Source organism: Mixophyes fleayi, chromosome 6 (assembly GCF_038048845.1).
Source record: "Mixophyes fleayi isolate aMixFle1 chromosome 6, aMixFle1.hap1, whole genome shotgun sequence".
Taxonomy (NCBI): domain Eukaryota; kingdom Metazoa; phylum Chordata; class Amphibia; order Anura; family Limnodynastidae; genus Mixophyes; species Mixophyes fleayi.
Genome location: NC_134407.1, coordinates 132007532 through 132026618, shown reverse-complemented (window position 1 = coordinate 132026618; position 19087 = coordinate 132007532).

The following is a 19087-nucleotide window of genomic DNA, read 5'->3' as shown; positions in this document are numbered from 1 at the left end:
ATCAAGATAGTTGGAAGGTATGCAAGAGCATTCATATTGTTTCAATTAGTTTTCTTGTCGTTTGAACGCTTTGTGCTGTGTTTCTTAAAATGTGTTGCTTGTTAAATTCCTCATAGAATTCTATAGGAACAAGTGACTGCGTTTATGTAGTTTTATTTTAACTTTCTCAATATAGCCACAATTCTGAATTCAGACTTTTTCTTGACGCTTTTCTGTAATACTAAAAAAAAATTCCTGAGCACTCTATTTTCCATTTCTAAAGTATTCCTTAAACATACAATAGAAGTATACTAAACTCTCTTAAAATGCATGTTTCCACATAGAGTTTAACAAGCTTTCATGCACAGTTAAACTACAAAACAGTGAGCAATGCTATGTATAGCAGTCTATCACTTTTCCCTTCTACAATTCACCTGGTATCAAGATATCCAAAGAAAATATCAGCTGCATTAATGGTCTCAAAGATTAGCAAAGGAATTTGGTTGACATGAACATATAGACAAATAAATGTACAGCAGTTTATAAAAGGTGAGAAACAAGAGTCTGAATATTTGTATGGAATGGTATAGAGCTGAAAAATCAAATTAGAAGTTGTAAATGTAATAGAAGATTGAATACAAAGCCAGCTGAGACTGTGAAGATTTCGATTAAGTTGAGTGAAATGCAGGAGTTAGGTGATTAGATACGCTCCTGCCTGTAAAATGAGAGCACGGTAATGCAGAACGGACCGTGAGAATCCGCAAGACAGGAAAACATAACAAAGAAGACAGGGTATAGAGATGGAAATAAGACTGTAGATACAGACTGTAGTATTCCAATAGTCACATGAACAGCAGGAGGGATTTGTGTATCATGTCCCCTTGTGTGTTATCAATGTTGCCTGATGGGGAGTATTTGCATATTATATCTTTTGGGCACTGATCTATAAATAGTCATCCAGCACCTTTATACAGCATTCTGCAAATTATTGTTAACTTCACCACAGAACATTCCCCTATTTAGGTACAGACACATATTGATATATAATCATTTATACACTAGATATAGACCTGCGGAGAAGAAAGTTGCAATATCTAAATTTTGCTTTTTCCGATTAAAAAACTGACCTTGTACCCATTCTACTAGCTAGTATGAAATAACACTCTAAACATTGTCCTCTCTAAGGCTGGGTACACACTACAGGGTTTGCAGCTGAGTCTTGGGTTAATCAAACAATAAAAGACCATTTGACCCAATACTGCATTAGTGTGTACTCTCCAGCGATGAATGAGGATCGTTCCAAAGCTTAGATCATCGATCGATTTGATTGTTTAGCAAAACTATAAAATCTCATTCAGCTATGGAACAACGTCCTTCTAATCCTGCAGTGTGTATGCACTCATGATCAAGATCTCCATAGAGTATACACAGTCATGATCTTTTCAGCTGACGGTTATGACAGTGGAAGAAAACAGATCTGAGGGCAAATCTTTTAAAACATGTATAGTGTCTACGCATGAATCGGCATGCTAATCATGTTTTGCTTCAGTCGTTGGTACACTCATTGAAGAAAACCCATTGGTCGGAAAATTCTGTAGTGTGTACCCAGCCTAACTCCTACACCAAAAGATTGTGTCCACTGATCTCCAAGTGCCATTGAGAAAGTGGTTGATGATTTCCATCTTTGCAGGTTAGTATATATATTGCACATGATATGCTATACCTTGCAGTTTATTTAACTATAAATGTTTAGAAAAAACACGTAAAAAAGATTTCGGCACCGAGAACCTCAGTAATTTGCGTATTCATTATTAGATTGCAAGTTCTTTGGGGCAGAGCTCTGCCTCTACATGTGTCTTTTTCCATGGCACTGATTAAAGTGTCTGATTTCATTTATGTACCTCTGTAGTTACCAAATCACTAAATACACATATATTAGCATCAGTGATAGATGTGTTGCTTATTTTATTGAAGTCTAATTATGTATTTATTATCCAGAGGCTTCAATAGTACAATTTTATCTGTTGACAAAAGCATCATGAAAAATATTAGAATGACTGAATATTTGCCTGGTTTACTAAGCAGTATCTTATGAATAAAGCATCTCCCAGTCATGGGAGTACTTATGTTTTATTCAACAAGATTCACAAAGATATATATTATTTTCACAACATTATATTTGTTCAGTGTAACCGTTATTTATGGGGATGGCTATGACAGTACCATGGTGTGTGGCTGTGTGTAGAACAAGTGAATTTTGTTTTTTAAAAAGCATACGCAGAATTTCCAGTAAGATGGATGAGAAGGTTGCGAGTTTGGGGGGCAATGGTGTATTCTGAGACACAGAGCTGCATGTAAGAAGAGTTTGAGATTATAAGAAAAAAACTTTATGTCCCGCTTGGACCTGCATTGGTCACTCTTCCCTTTCCAATGCTCCACACACGAACAGTCACAGGAACTATCCTTAGAGGAGAAACAGAGTCACAAGTCCCAGCACAACTTTTTATTCCTCAACAACTAGAGAAACACAGTTTTTTGCAAACACCAGCATAAGAGGAATGAGTCAATACGGCATAAAAAGAAATGTATTAAGAGTAAAGGGAAAGTCTTTAATGTGAGCTAAAACCAGAGGCATCATTTTATTGTCAACTTGCTTAGAAAAGGTGTAATAGGTCACACCCTCTGACAGATTCCTAGAGACATCAGACAGCAAGCTATGAAAATAGTATAATGGATAAAGCAAAGTGTGCAGGGGAAGAGGGTTTTTTAGAAAAAAGGAATACACATTTCATAACCCACAAGATATTTCACATGACGGTTCTTGATAGATCTTTTTTAGCCAATTTAAGAAATGTCTCTCAAGGGTTAACCAAGGCTGCTTTAAGAGGTTAATGAAGTCAGGGCGAGGTTTACATAACATGTGGCCTCTATACCATTTCATTTGGCAAAACACAAGTTGGCTTAGGGCTTGGGCTAATGGTAGGTCTAGGATTAAAGGGGTAAATTCAGCTCAAGGGTAAATATTATGTAAGAATTATTGATAATGACCAGTGGCTGAACTACCACTACTCCAGGCATGCATCCGCAATGGGGCCTGGTGAGAATGGGTACCCCCAAGGCCTCTGCAATCCTCTGCTCTGTCCTCAAAAGACCAGTCGGACTGGGAGGCTACAGTGGTATTGATGACCTTTATACAAATTTTGCTATGGGTACCAGTGATGCACTGTAATGACTAATGAAGTCAGGGCATTGTTCTCATTAACCTTTTTTTTTTATTTTACTTATGGGTGTGTAATAAACTTGATTTTCAATAAAAGCGGACACTCTGCTCTTTGATACGAGAGGTATCTTTTCTGGAGGATAATGGGGCTAAGATAAACGTTTCTTAGGGCCTCTTCTAAGTAAAGCTCCAATACAAAGAAGTCAAATGGTGGCACCCTCTCATGGTGGGCCCAGGGCAAATACCAAATTCACTGCTTAGTTAAATGAGTCCTGGCCACCAAAGAACATAATGCTGGACCCCACCATATTAATTGTGTCTGCAAGTCATTGCTGATTTCAATTAAATTTAATGGAGAGTTCATTAAACTGCCATATTGGGACATTAGAAGAAAAAATAACAAAAAAACTTGTAAAAGAGTCCATATACACTGTAATTTTCTCCACCCCGTAGGCTGTTTTAGTCCTAAATGGCTGAAAATCACAGCATGTATGACCCAATAAGACCACCAAGATCCTTAATACATTGTTTGGTATAAATAGACTATATGGTGGGACAATGACCACTGCCTATTCGATAATCATCTATTGTCTATCGGTACTAATGGCGCACTGCTGGATCTGAGCAATTAGTCACAACAGCTGAATCTTTTACAGATAATGGGAAGAGCAGTCAGCTTGGCCTACACATGGGCACTTTAAGAAGAGTAAGTCATAGGAAATGATCAAGTTCAGACACCTAGGGGGTATATTTACTAAACTGCAGGTTTGAAAAAGTAGAGATGTTGCCTATAGCAACCAATCAGATTCTAGTTTTTCAATTAGTACATTCTACAAAATAACAGCTAGAATCTGATTGGTTGCTATAGGCAACATCTCCACTTTTCCAAACCGCAGTCTAGTAAATATACACCCTAATTTTGCTTTTAAATGAAACACATATCTATTTTATGCAAATGATAATTTGCTGTTATGGGGTGAAAAGTATCTTTTACATGTCTGGGTACTGTAGCTCAAGAAATTGCATTATTAAACACTACAGTTGTTCAGACATTTAATGACCTGTAGTCATTATACAGATCAAACAGAAGGGGTTACATACACGTTCTGGAGTCATGTGAGGTTAGGACAGCTGAACACAGTAAAAAAGATACTGAATGTATCTGGTTAGAAATCTGCATTTTCTGCTACAGTTCTGCCTGTCATCTCAGAAAGCAGAATTACCATATTTACAGTTGGTGGGCCTAACACCTGACCTTGTCAATTTAATCCTAGATTTTTTTCTTTTTAGAGGGAACAGCTGCTGAGCAACTTAGAAGAAGGTAGAGAAAACACACAGAGAAGAGCAGACGTCTCATCTCCATCAGCTAAAGACATCATGTGGGTCAATTAGTGACACTTAATTTACCTGTAGCAGAACCAACTACTGTTACGTATTCACTTCGAAGAAGTAACTTCACTGTGCTAGTTACTCTGTTAGCAACAAACAATTCGGTGGTACAGAAAAGGCAAGACAAAAGATTTCTTTCAGGTGTTGTAAAATGAAGAATAAAATGGGCGTAATCAGACCCAGATTTATGGAAAGGCCACACAGTCCATTGGCCCAGTAAGACATGACTCATTTCATGTATTTATATTATTCTGATAGGATGCAGCAGGTGTTGGCACATGAAGCAGTATTGTGGCAGAAAGTATGAGAAAAGTGGCAATGAGAAGCAGAGAATGTTAAGCCAGGTATCTGCTCAGAACGTGTTAGAGGAAAGATTATAAGAAGGACTGGGTGATTGCCTTATTTTTTTTAACATACATTCCAGCATCCTAAGTTGCTTAATCAGTTGCACAGTCCAAGCAAATACATTAACTACATTTAATAGTATTAACTTTAGATGCATTATTTTTCAAATTTATAAAAATAGGAAACTGGTTTCTGTAATTTATATTGCTTACATAATATGACAAATATTAGAATATTAAAGTTATAATACTTGTTAACGATTGTGCACATTTGTTTATATGGAGAAATACCCATGTTATGTGAATCATAGTATTCATCAGGGACATCTGTAGGTCAGTCAATTTAGCCATGATAATAGTGGTTTTAACCTTTAGCATCCCCCCTTTCCAATAAAACTTATTGGGCCTGATTCATTAAGGCACATACACTGAGCGCAATGTGTTTTAGTATTTGTCTTTTTTTCAAATACATTTTTATTGAGATTTTGTAACACAAAATAGACAAAATACAATGGTTTGCATCAATGACTATATTATCAAAAGCTTATAAAAACCATAATACAATGCAAAATATTAAACGTACATTAGCCAAAAAAGATTAGAAAAAGAAAACAGAGGGGGGAAAATAAGCAGGAAGGAGAAGAAGGATAGGGAAGAATGTAGCAGGAGGAACCATCTACAGTAGTGTCAAGTATTTAATCAGAGACTAAAACTCAGAGCCACGTGATTATTGGTCCTTAGGGACAGACAGCTGAATCAAATGATTCAGGTGGGGTTGAGTGGTTCGTATAGTACTTGCACCAGGGAAACCATTTAATCCAGGGAAAGGATGCTGAGGCAGTGTATTTGAAACCTACTGTTTCCAGTACATAACTGCGCTGGATTTTAGCTACAATTTTATGAAGAAGTGGCACATCTGGGGACTTCAACTTCTGAGCAATTGCTGACCTGGGGGCAATAAGTATGTGCCCAGTAACATAACGGTTGTTGTTTTGGATTTGAGGGGGATAGTGATGTAATAGAGCAAGAGCAGGGCACACTGGAACCCTCACCTTTGTAATCTCATATATTAAATAAAACACCGCCTCCCACACTAGACGCAACCTAGCACATGACTAAACGACGGGCATAAAGGAGCCAATTTCAAAACACTCCCTCTAATAATATTTGGAAACATCCGGCCGGAACCTATGGAGTTTATCTGGGATGAGGTACATTCTGTGGACTACCTTGACCAACATCTCTGAATGATTTATACATTTTGACATTTTATAAATATTCTGGTATATTTTCTCCCAATCTTCTTCGATCAATGGGATCTCCAGATCATCCTCCCAACGGGCCTGAAAAGACTACCCATGAACCATCAAAATCCGGTACCAAGAAGAGATACTGCCCGAGTGAGAGGAAGATGAGAAGAGTATTCTTATAGGTGGGGGAACAGGTTTGAATGATAGTGGATGGCGAGAATATGATTGCATCCAGTGTCTAACCTGGAGATACTTATAAAAGTCTTGATGTAAAAGATTGTACTGATCCTGTAGTTGGGAGAAGGACATAACTGCATTATTCTCCCGAAGATCCTGCAACCAAACCGCACCCTGACTATGCCAAAAATTAAGGCAAAGGTTTGGGATTAAGGGAGAGAGTGCCATTACGAAGAGGGGAGAAGAAAGGAGACATGAGTCCTGGGTTGACGCTATCATTTTATCCCAGACTCTAAGAGAGTCGGAGACGCCACGAAGGGGTATGAGTAAAGTCGATCTACGAACTTTGTCCAGCCTGTCAAAGTCAAATAATTGGATGAAAGAAAGTATATTGATTGATATTGTTTTACTGTGCGATTGCTATCAGTATGCCATGTGTCATGAAGTAATCGCAGTTGTTTATGAGCAGATGTTATTTGGTTTATAGTTAAATATTATAAGGTTATATGTACTTCAGTGAGATCTAAGGTTCAGGTTACAGAAAACATCTCATGTTTGGTGTCTAATCCCCTATTTATCCTTAGTGATCCGGTTCCATCAGCTATAAGATCGTACTTTGTGTATGCTTGTTATGAAATATAGGGAATTAGTGATCAGAATGGTATTGTCTGTGTAATGTAAATAGACCAGATTCAGTAGTTCTTGGCGGGAAGATCAGTATGCATCTGATTGGAAAGCTGACCCCCACCCTTGGAGAGCTGACCCCCACCCTGGAGGGTGTCATTTGAACTGGCCAATGACCTGCATTACACTGGACTGTCCTGGAGACTGAACCTATGAAAACATGCCAAGTCACCTGTGTTGTATTTGCTGTAACAATACTTGTATATACTGTATATTCCTCCCTGGAATAAGCTTGCAGTCACTTTGACCACAGACTTCAGGATTGAATGACTGTATAGAGCGCAGCGTATGTATCGGCTGTACTTATTTATTGAACTGTTTTTCTTTTGCTTTTGCTAAATAAATTGCTTGTGATTTGGAACCACACAAATCGCATAGACAATTGTTATTGGAAAATGATGAAATAATCTTAATAAGCCATAATAAGTCCTCCAGGGGAAACATAGGGAAGCTATGTGATTCTATAAGGACCCTGAGATTGCGGGGTGGGGGGGCCTGCCAGTCTTTAAGTTGGTCGAGTAGGGCAGCTTGCTGATATGCTTCCAATTTGGGGGCAGCCACACCCCCTCTAAGCTTGGAGTGAAGCATTCAGTCCCTAGCCATCCTGGAGTGTTTCCTACACCAGACAAAGCTGAAAGCGATAGAGTAAAACTTGTTAATAAGTGACATGAGAACCAAAAAAGGGATAGAGCGGAATAGGTACAGGATCTTTGGGAGCAGCATCATCATCAGAGAGGCCACCCGTCCCAACCAGGAAATGACGTAATTCACCCAGAATTTAGTAAGAGCAACAACCAGTTATGGTTGATAATTACATTCAACAACTTGTAGAGGGTCCGAGGGGATGAGTATACCCAAATACTTCATGGTAGGTGAACACCATTGGAATCGGTATGCAGCTTGGCGTGACTGGAGGAAGTCCTGCGAAAGGGTAACCCCCAGCACCTCCATTTTGTATGGGTTGAGTTTATAGTAGGAGGCTGAAGAATAGTCTAATAAAATTCTATATATGGCGGGGATAGTAGTCTTGGGCTTAGTGACAAATAATAATACATTATCGGCGAAAAGACAGATTTTATGATGATGATTGCCAATGTGGGACGGCGTAACAGAGTCAGATGTTCTAATCTTTTCAGCCAGTGGCTCCATAGCTAGTGCAAAGATCAACAGGGATAAAGGGCAGCCCTGTCTAGTGCCATTGGTTATCGGAAAGGCAGAGGAGAGGAACCCATTGCTGAATACCCTAGCCGAGGGTCTAGATTAGAGGGTGTTTATGGCCTGGAGAAAGAACCCAGAGAACCCAAATTTAGTTAAGACAGGAGACAGGTAAACTCAACTGATCCTGTCACACGCTTTTTCAGCAGCAGGGGTACAGATTTGGCTGTGTGGGTCTCCAAGATATTGAAAACTCGCCTTGTGTTGTCTGGAGCCTGTCTACCAGGCACAAAACCCACCTGATCCATATTGATTAGATTCGGCAAGATGGGATTCAACCTATTTGCGATGAGTCTGGCAAATATTTTAAGGTCCGAGTTAGGGAGCACAATAGGCCGGTAATTGTTGTTCTCCCACTGAAAAGGAATGAAAGGGGAAGATGGGTTGGAAATATATAAAAGAAGAACAGAAAAGAAAACAAAAATAGTACCCATTTGGGAATTAACAGTTATGCCACTACTAGCGAGAAATAAAGCAGCAGAATAAAGTCATTACATGGGGGCGTGGGTCCAGACCTAACACACTTGGACCTATCTAAACATAAATATAACATTCGAGGATATGCAGAAAATATGGTTACCTTACATGAAGTTATACAGACAAAGTGCATATCCAACTATACTTAAATAATAGAGAGTGAGTAAAACAGTCGCTAACATTGGTAAATTTACACATGCCAAAACCTAAACAAATGGAAACCAGCAGTAAAGAGAACATTCACAGTCACTAAATATTGAATATTGAATAGAGCCTTGTAACAACAGAATGGAAAGATGTAGAGTTCGAAGTGAGAAGATTGTCTTACCAGCCTATGATCATGAAAATCCAAACCGATCAGGGACCTATTGATTAGTTCGCATGACCATCAACACACAGGTATCACAATAGTGACCTCAGAAGAACAGCGGGAGAGGGAAAGGTTCAGGTGCTAGCCACTGACCATTCCTTTGTAACACGGCTAACCGTTGAAGATGAGGACGATTCCACTACCTTAAGAATCCAATCCTTCAACAACTCCAAATCTTTTTCTGGAGTTGATATGACGATCAAGGCACCATTCCTATGAACGAGAAGCTTCGTCAGGCAGCCCCATCTATATTGCATGTTAGCTGAACGTAGAGCTGCAGTGACTTGTTGGAACAATCTGCGCTTGGTCAGGGTAGCAGTTGAAATATCAGAGAAAAGTTGTAGATCACCCAGCTCTTCTCGTGTGGGGGAGGATGGTATTGATGCTCTCAGGATCTGATTCTTGATTCGAAAGAAATGCACCCTAAGGAGAGTATCCTTAGGTGCAGATTCCGGGGCATTTCTGGACTTGGGCAAGTGGTGAATTCTGTCAATGAGGAGATCATTGGACGAGGCTGATGGCAGCAATTTGTGAAAAAGATCAGTAACATATTCATACAGGTCGGCATTGGCCACAGAATCAGGGATACCCCGTATTTTGATGCTATTGTGCCTTGACCTGTCCTCGAGATCGATGAGTTTGTTCTTGATCCCATTGACTTTTTCCCTCAATAAGTCATGCGCAGAGGCTAGGTCATTATGCGAGGAGACAATCTCTTCTGTCTTATTCTCAAGCTGATCTGTTCTAACACCAAGGATTGCCACACCTGATCTGATTTCTTTAATTGACGCCTTGAATTTAGAAGTAATGTCCATCTTGAGAACTGTTAGTAGAGACTGAATAGACCATAAAGTGACAGGACTGTCTATTTCAAGAGGCTGGGAATCTCCTGGGGAATCAGTGAGCTACTGCTGTGGCCTAGGAGGAGAGGCCTGTGGTGGTTGCCCTACTGTCTTCTCTGTCTGATGGGTCTGCGACATAATGGGAGGAGTAGAGGCGGAGCTGGCACCAAAGAAGTTTACTGAAGGAGCCGGTTTATTAGGCTTAATCTTTTTAATTGGTATAATCTCAACTGGAGATGGGGGAACCAGGAAGGTTTTACTAGTCACCAGAGATATAGACAGTCCCGAGAGCAGATGCACAAATGGGCTATGGCATGTGGGAGAGCAAGGTCAGAGAGGGTCCAGGTGTCATGTCCAGGCTGATAATACAGATTAAAGAGGAAAATATCCCCGTTTTTCCAGACTTTCCCGACGGTATAGCAGGAGCTAGTGTGAAGCACGTCTGCTGTAAACAATCCTTCCTTATTTTAACAATTATTTAACACCCAAATATTCAATATAGAATACACTCCCCTCCATGCGCTGGTGAGGATCTTCGCTGTGGCACTGACCGGAAGTGAAGCTCCAAAAACCGGATGTTCGGGATCCGGGGTGTCGACAGTATTCGAGGTCGCAGTCTCAACATGCCTCACGCTGCGCCACAGCGGTCCAGATCACAGCATTCCCCGGGACCAGGTAACACCTCTGGGTCACCTCCGTTTGGCGCCAGCAAAACATGGCAGTCAGCTGGAACTCCTACAGGGGATGGATCTCAGGGTTTGTGGGTGAGATAGGCGTCCAAGCCACGCCCCCCCAATATGCGTTAGTTTTAATACACATGTAACTTGGGTATACATGTGCTCGAATTCAACAAGGAGCAGATCTTAATATACATATGGTGATGAATATGAGTGTAGATTTGCTCTACTCTACTAGATCAGACACAGCAGGATATATCCTATACCTATGCGGAATATAGAATCACAAAAGAATGCACAGAAAAGAAAGAAAAACTATTCAATTAACGTCACCTGTTAATAATATTGGCAGTAATGATTAAACATTACAAATGTAAAAATTTGTGTTTTTTTTTACTGTTTTCCCCATTAAATACATTTATTATGATGTTATGTATGTCTACTGCATTTAAAGTACAATTGCTTCTGATTGCAAACACATGTAACAGTATGCATACACAGCCATCATCACTAGTAATCGGCACATAGACTAGAACTGTAGCTGGAGCAAGAAATACAGCTGGAAATCAAATACCTTAGAGATGCCCAAAACTTGAAACGTCCTTACCTGCCCTGTTCCCTCCCTGAAATTGTGGGCTGCAGTAAGTGTCCTTTGCACTCGAAGATGAATTGAACATGGCTGCGTTCTGTGGCGTATTGTCCTGTTGTGCGCATGCACAGAGTAATTGTGCGGATTATAGGCACATAAATTCACTGTTTATATCCCATAATGATTCAGAACCTATTGTGTTTAGCGGTATTCGGATGCCTCAGGTATTATCAGGTAGCTAATTTTCCATCACCATTTATCGCAGCTTTAGAAAACCACCTATTGCCATACTTTATCAATAAAATCTGCTGAGGCAACTGAGAGATATCGCCAGCAGTGACTCCTTGTATAGAATGCAGGACCAGTGCCAGGTTTCACAGCACCTGTTGAAGTCGTATAATTGGATGAAAGAAAGTATATTGATTAATATTGTTTTACCGTGCGATTGCGATTAGTACGCCACGTGTTACGTGTCATGGCGCAATCACACGATAAAGCACGCACGCATACACTCGCACTCTCACATTTACTTATATACATATTTCATATATTTATAGTGGTTCCATTCCACAGTCGTTTATGAGCAGATGTTATTTGGTTTATAGTTATATATATTATAAGGTTATATGTACACTTTAGTGATATTTAAGGTTCAGGTTACAGGAAACATATCATGTTTAGTATCATTCTAATCCCCAATTTATTTGCAGACATCCGGTGCAATCGCCAAACAGAACGCACATTGCGTATGGTAGTTATAGATTGTAGAATGATATTGTCTGTGTAGTGTAAATAGACTTGTTTAGAGTTCATCCCCTTGAGAGCTGACCCCCACCTTTGGATATTTTCATTTGAACTAGTCTATGACCTGCATTACACTGGACCCTCCTGAAGCCTGGACCTATAAAAGCAAGCCACATCATCTGTATTGTTTTCTCTGTATCACTGAGTGTATATATACAACTCCCTGGGACCAGCTAAAACACTCATCACTGACCACAGTCTTCTGGACTGAAGGACTGTCTAGCTGGATCCAGCAGAGAGCGCAGCGTATGTATGTATATATTTGGTATCGGCTGTATTGTACTTGTTTATTGAACTGCTAAGCTTTTGCTTTTTGATAAATAAATTGCTTGTGCTTTGGAAACACACAAATTGCATAGACAATGCTTATTGGAAAACAATGAAATTACTTTAATACACCATAGGCAAAACTTCAGCCTACCGCCCCTGCTCGGCCCAAAGCCATCTTCTCAGCCACTCACACACTTTAGACTTTTGAAAATAAATGAATACTAATTCTGCATTTATTGTTTAGGAACAAACACAGGATTTGTAGAGAGGAGTTTCCATTCCATGCCACCAGAGTGGGCATGACCATCACATAGGGGGAGTTGCTATATATTTATACAGTGCTAGGCTTCTCTACAACCCCATCCTGTCCCCATCAAACAAACAGACAATGCTGCTGTTAGCCGTGGCAGCCGCGGGCACTGCTGCGACGGCCGCGGGCACCGCCGCAACTCTCTCCTTCCCTCTGCGGGCATCCCGGTTGTCGCTATGACGACCGGGCTGTCACTTCCGGTGCCTTCGTCCTGGTTGTCTGGGCAACAACCGGGGTGCTTGAGATTCCCTGCCGGTCTGTGCAGGTCCAGCCATTCATTACTGTTTAGACTATTAGGCAGTTGGGCACTCTGCTTCCTCATTGGCCAGTAGGGCCATTCAATAATTAGGCTAGTCCTGGACATACTTTCAGGGCTCTTCCTGTGTGATGATGTGTATTATGAAGATTTGGACGCTAGTTTTGACCATCTGAGCATGGTTTACTGTACTTCAGAACTTAAATCCGAGTTATATTATTTCATGTTTGGAGCTGTTTTTTTGGTGACAACATGGTTAATTGAACATTAAGTAAATTAAAAGAATACTTACCTTGAAATCACATCATATGTAAGATAGAAAGAATGAAGTTCTTTCGGATATGGGGCGTTTTATGTATGATCTATGTTCAATTTGTTAACAGTATACATTTATGTTGTAGATTAAGTGTATCTGGATATATGTCCCGGACATCTAGGTATTTTTGTTTGTACTTTAATTTAAGCTTGAACATTCCACGTCTATAGTGGTCTCCTTGGTTACTATTGGAACAATGTGATTGGTTAGAAGTAGGTAGGAGGTTAACCTAGGAGGGACATTAGGAAAACAAATATATTCATTTAGACAAGGAGTGTTTAATTCATGATTTGCATGTCACCTTTTAAATACATCTTTATGATATATACGGAACGAGATGCTTTGTTCTGATTAGTTTAGTGTATTGTGCACTTTAACGGCATTACCTATACTTTGTTATTCTATATCCGGAGTTGTCTCCGTAGTGACAATATGCTAATTCGAACATTCCAATTGGTTGGAGGAAGGTTAAAACAATGGAGAATTGACTGTGACCGCAATGCCTTGATAAAGATTTGTAAAATTGAAACGCGTCGGCAGGGAGGGGGCGGTTACCAACAAAGAAACACTTACTCGAGAGTGTTTGGACTTGGTTCGAATATCGGCGGTGTGTGGATATACTCAGCTGGCTCATGATCATTTGAGAAGGTGTAAAAGTCTATTCCTACGTACCTGTTTATATTCTGGGTAAGAGTCCAACCTTGTAGAAGAGGTGTCCCGCTGTTTGTTTTTATATGAAGGAGAAGCAACTTTTTTATGTTTTTATGTTTTATCAGTTACTATTAAATATAAATTTTTTACTGGGATAAACGCACTATATTGCCTTTATTTTACCTGTCTGGCACTTATGATAAGGTGATATAACGAGAGGAGAAACGTGTTGCAACATATAAATCGCTCTAGTGTATCTTCGATACAAATATTGGCTACCTTCGGGAATTCCTTTATGTAAGGGTGCTCACTACTCACGTGGTGATAATATTAACTATAGAACCACTTACATTGATACCCATTGGTGTAGGGAGTTTCCGTATTATCAATAGATTACACTATGATGTGCTTTTTTCTTATGATCTCTTTTATGTGCATTGAATCCTATGAGAAAAAAACCCTTTGATATATTCCTCTGAGTATTTGGAAGAGAGAAAGGACGTATCATCTTATGCACTTTAGAATTTCAACATTCAACATATTTTTCTAAACCATTCCCAAGGAGAGGATCATTATTTAATTTGGGACCTATGGACTATATACTATGACTACATATCAAGGTCCTTTTACCAGTTATAAGATCGTTGATTGACAATTTTGTTATAGCTAGCGCCGTACCTATTTTCCATATTGTGTGTTGTTTATGGAGATGTTTATAAGGTATTCTGCTATATTGCATTTTTTGTATTGCAAGGCATGTAAGTGGTGTGGAAAATTGTACAGATTCATCAACGCTCCTAGGCATTCAAGTATCTAAACGCCAGGGCCATCTTAACAACATTATGGGCCCCCGGGCAAAGCAGTGCACCGGGGCCCGTAGATATAGATATAGATATAGATATATAGATGTATACAGATACAGATATAGATATAGATATATAGAGATATAGATAGATAGATGTACTTGCTCAGTGACCCTTGAAGGTGTTTTTTGCAGGTTTATTTCTTTTGCAGGATTATTTATTCTCATTAAGAGCCGTGCCTATGGGGCCCCCTTGCCCGTGGGGCCCCCGGGCAGCTGCCCATCGTGCCCAATGGAAAAGATGGCCCTGCTAAATGCAAGTGAACCCAATAAGAAGCAATCTGCATTTAAGGTCCATTGCAGGGTGCAGAAGTCATCCCACCAAAGAAGTTTGGTTGATTCAGCACTCATTCATATAATGGACTGCCAGAAGTGGCAGTGGAAGATATTGTTAACATAGAACCTAAACCAAAGGACATTTACTGGCTAGGTCATAGGGGCAGAAAGTGATAAGTAGGCAAGATTCAATCACAAACTATTGGCGACAGAAAAGCAATTTGGGTCACCAGATATAGTATTAATTTGTCGGCCCAGCTATGACATAGGTAAAAAAAAGTCAGTAGACTCAATACATTAATTTTACTAATTAGTTAATATTACTGTGATCAAGAGAAATTACAATCAGGCCCAACACCATTTCTAGAACTAATTGGCATGACCCCCTATGTGGCATTGGTTTAGTGGAAGTGTGTAAAACAGTTCAGTGATTAGGCATCGGGAATTACAAATCAATCAAGCACATTAGTACAGAAATTATAGGATACACCTAACAGAAGGGAGCTTGCAATTGACCAACAAGCAGTTATGCAAGGCTCTGGTGAGTCAAGCATAGTCACGGTTTCGATGTCAAGTGGTGGTTCCTTTGCAGGGGTCCTGTTCAAGGCCAAGGAGGAGGCGAGTGAAATGTTTGAGGGCCTTTGCACAAAGGCAATCAGGGAGTCTGCATCAACTCTGGGGCTGTTGTCCTGCATTGTGGTTTTGGTGCCTGCGTTCAAATAAGTCCAAATTTAAATAAAAGCAGTGAACTTACTTTGCCCTACCCAAGTGTTGTAGATTTGTTTAGAAAGGTGCATTACATTTTTTAATATTAAAAAAGGACCCTGAAAATGTCTGGAGCATTGCTGAGACCAAATGGAATGACTAAATATTCAAAACCTTTATCAGATTATGTTCCTCTCAAATATAGCTTAGTGAAGATTTATATTTTCTTCATATTTGATTGACTATGTCAGTTACATGGGTATATTATGGACTATATGGAATATGTTATAGAATATTTTCTCTTAACTGTATATTTACTCAGATTTCAGTAAAGGCAGAAACCTCCATCTTTTTTATCAACAAAAAAAAGTGAGAAATGGAAGAGCAAATAAAACCACATTTATGTTTGTCCTGTATATATTGTTGCAAAGCCTTGCTCTCAGGTTCAGATTAAACATAAACCTTCACCCCAGGAACATAGTATTAGATAAAAGGTTAATTGGACAATAAGGTCTATGATGTGGTCAGGGGTGGATCGGTAACTTAAAGTGGCCCTACAAAAAATTATGCAAGTGGCCTCATGTAAGCAGGACCAAGACAACAGGAGACTGGAACAACACAAAGTAGGCGGGTTTAGTACACCTTCAGCCATAGCCACAAATGTGGTAACCTGGGACAACGCCTGAGATGACGATAAAAGGTTTTGCAGTAGTACAAGTACCAATGACAAACTTGTTAAATAGGCTTCCCCATGCAAAGGCAATATTACCCCCCGGAGGGGCTTACCACCAGCGATAAGAGCATTATTGTAGCAGTAACCTTTGGAGCCCAAAAAAGCCCTATTGATTTATTAAAGGCTTTTTTGTTGTTTGATAAATCACCCCCCCAGTGCATGCAAAATCTCCAATGTGGAATCTCTGACCAGCAGTGTCTCAACATCTCATTAACGCATGTACTAATAAGGTTTTAAGCGTGATTAATAAGACCTCTAACACAAAAAAAAAAAATTATTGAGGCACTCAGCAAAAATTATTCAAATCAGAAAGTTGTTCTCACCTGCCATTCTTAGGTTCAATGATGTGAGGTTCAACACAGTTGTGCTTCTTTTTTTCACATCACTTCCGATCGGCAGCCACATGCACTGGCTCTGCATGCCACATCAACTTCAGCAAAAGAGGAGGAAGGAAAGGAGTGAAGAGGGGAGAAGTGGTAGACGAAGGGGAAAAGTTGCAGCACAAGTCATTTGTGGGGGCAGATGGGAGAAAAAGAAGTGAGACAGATGGGATGGGGGCACAAAGAGAGACATACACACAAAGGGGAAGAAATAAAGGGACATGTACCCATAATTTAGAGACAGAGACAATAATTAGGGGATGCTGGCAGAGAGAAATACTGGGAGAGAGAAACACATGGCGAGAAATTGGTACACAAACAATATTGGAGAGATGCATACACACAAAGGTGGAGACAGAGGTGCACACACAAAGGTGGGGACAGAGGTGCACACACAAAGGGGGAACAGAGGCGCACACACAAAAGGGGAACAGAGGCACATGCACAAATGGGGAACAGAGGCAGACAAAGGGAGCAGCCAAGGCACACACTCAAATAGAGGAACAAAGAAATATACACAAAGGTGGGGGGCAGAGGCACACACACAAGTGGAGACAGAAAGAAAGGTACTCATACATAATTGGAGACAGAGAGACTAACACATTGGGGACACAGATACAGACACACATTGGGGTGAGGAGTCAAAAGCCACAGACACAAATAACTAGTGAGACAAACATGGGTGGTAAATGGAGTTAAGAAAGGGGAAGCTACTTACAATGGAATCTGCATTTTGACCTCTTGTCCTGGGACCATGCAGTGCAAGGTCCCGGCGAATGCAGAAAGCCGCTTGGAGGAAGGTGAGGAGAATAGAGGGCAAGAAGAGGCTCGAGCGTGGAGGCTTTGTAGGTGGCCAACAGAGTCCAAGGGGGAGGTGCCACAAGGTGTTGCGGAGTAATTCTGTCTGGGACAGTATATAGAGCAGCAGTTTGCCCATTGCTGGGACTTGTAGCGCCGCTTAATCCAGCTGAGAGGAAAGTGAGAAGAAGAATATCCAGAATGAGAAGTCTGTATATTGCCATTTCTTGACTATTGGAGAGCAAAGAAAGGCAGATTGGACAGCTAATGCCTCCACTGGAGCTTAGTGCTGAGGAGCGGAAGGGGGGGAGGCAACCGCTCTGGCCAAATGCCACCCACTGCTCAATTGGTTTCAAGGGCCCTAATGTGTGCCAAGAAAAATTAACCACACCATTACACCACCTTCACCAGCCTACAACATTAACACAAGGCAGGATGGACATACGTGTTCATGTTGTTTGCGCCAAATTCTGACCCTACCATCTGCATGTTGCAGCAGAAATCGAGATATGTCAGACCAGGCAACATTTTTTAACTTAGAAAAAAGATCCATCCACTCAAGGGAGAGCGGACCCACCCTCCATCCATTTCCAACATTTTTTCAACTGTTCAGCTTTGGTAAGCCTGTGCCCATTGTAGCCTCAGTTTAGCTGACACCAGTGGAATCTGCTGTAGCCCATCCACTTCATGGTTCGATGTAACGTGCATTCAGAGATGCTCTTCTGCATACCACTGTTGTAATGCATAATTATTTGACTTATTGGACTAAATTTACTAAGCTGCGGGTTTGAAAAAGTGGGGATGTTGCCTATTGCAACCAATCAGATTCTAGGTTTCATTTATTTAGAACCTTCTACAAAATGACAGCTAGAATCTGATTGGTTGCCATAGGCAACATCCCCACTTTTTCAAACCCGCAGCTTAGTAAATCTAGCCCATTGTCTCCACCCTGTCATCTTGGACCAGCCTGACTATTCTCCTATGATCTCTCTCATTAACAAGAGTTTTCATCCACATAACTGCCACTCACTGGAAGTTTTTTGTTGTGTGCACCAACTCTATAGACTATTGTGCATGAGAACTTATTACATTTACTATTTCACTCTCACTCCAATTACACATATTATTTTATTTTGCATTACATTATCTTTATCTATTTTCCAATTATATTTTGCATCATCTCTTGACTTTTGTGTGTAGACGGCAATACTGAAATAAATAAGGTTGTCACAATGAAAATGTTAGGTGAGGTAAAATAGGACAAGGAGTGTAATAATAATGCAGGTATTCTTTCAAGCCCTGTTGAATATCCCAATTGTATCTATAAATGTGGTCACACTACTACAGTCATAGCCAAAAGTGTTGAGAATGTCAGATGTTGCTATTTGGCTCACTCTAAATTGTGCCTAAGAATATAGCCATGAATAAAGAATGGCACTAAAACATCATCCCAAGAGCAACTTCCCCCAACCATCCAAGAACAGTTCAGTGATGAACAATGCCTTTTCCATTA